Below are 1385 nucleotides of genomic sequence, written 5' to 3' on the forward strand. Positions count from 1 at the left end.
TGGCACACCAAAGCCCTCGTCCCTCGCGCCATTCCTCGATGTGTTCCCAGCCGGCGCCAGCTGCCCGCATTCATGTCGTCCGTTCGTATGTCGTCGTTAAGAGGCTCGGTGCCCGAGGAACCAACTCCGGCGACTTAATGACGCACCCGGACGCTTGGCCTCACTGGAATGCGCTACTTAAAGCGGCAAAACCCAGCTAACCTCCACACCATAGCGCATCGTCCTCCTACCTGGCACCACATCTGCCATGACCGCAAGTGCGAACGCTCTGCGGGAGAGCTTGTCTTCGGGGATGAAGCTCGAGGTCGCCGCCCTCGCTCAAGTCGCCTCTCGCAACGCAATAGCGGCGTAGCTAGACGCGGACGCGACCGCACAAGCGGTGGCCACGCTGGCAGCCAATGATGGGAGCACCGTCAGCCACGCGTCCTATTTGCCGCCGTCCAACGTCCGGCACCGCCGAGGTCGGGGACTCCTCCGAGGATGAGTAGGGCATGGGAGGCGGTAGGGCATGGTGTGCCAACTGGCTGGTCCGTATCCCATGTTCTACTCTTCCTCGCCGGAGACCGCACCTTCACTTCATGGGTCTTGAACCCCGCCCCCGTACATAGAGATCGCAGATGGAGGACGTCAGTCGCCACCGTAGAATAGGTTTAGGGTCGGGTTTCTTTTATTTTTCTATCCTATAAAAGTTCGAAATGTAATGAAAATCTACCCTATTTGCATTAATCTCGGCCGGTGTATATGAACTTTCACAATAATATACATATTGTAGGAGTACTAGCAAGATGCCCGTGCGTTGCACGGAAGATCAAGATCTTGTGGGAGAAAAGGATGAACGAGGGAAAGCCTTATCTGCAAATGTGGAGAGGAGTGCGGGTAAATTGTCATAGTTTCCTTCCTATCCGTTAGATATAGATCGGACGACCTATATTGCAGGATGACAGGCACACCATCATCACCAACCGAGACAAATCTAAAAACCCAACTAAGCCAACCTCCCAGCATATCGCGCGGGAAAAGACCCGGCCGTGCCGTTTTAGTCGGGATTACCGGATTACTAGTAGTAGTATCGATGGATCGCGCGAAGCAACATTTTTTTTGAGGGGGCGAAGCACCTAGTTTAAAAGGAAAAAAAGGCGGTACACTCACAGCACTCCTGTCACGGTCGCATTGCACCCCACACACGTTCGATCCTGCACACGGCTCACGCAAACGGAACGCGCTTCGGCTTGCCTTTTCACTGACACGTGGGACTGCACTTGGAGAAACCGACCATGCGCCAAACTCCCCCCGCCCACCACGCGAAAATCCTCCCCCCACACAAAAATTTCCCCCAAATTCGATTCAACTGCCCTTCGGCCAAATATTACCCAAACCCCCCTCCC

Source organism: Triticum dicoccoides, chromosome 7B, assembly GCF_002162155.2.
Source record: "Triticum dicoccoides isolate Atlit2015 ecotype Zavitan chromosome 7B, WEW_v2.0, whole genome shotgun sequence".
NCBI classification, from domain to species: domain Eukaryota; kingdom Viridiplantae; phylum Streptophyta; class Magnoliopsida; order Poales; family Poaceae; genus Triticum; species Triticum dicoccoides.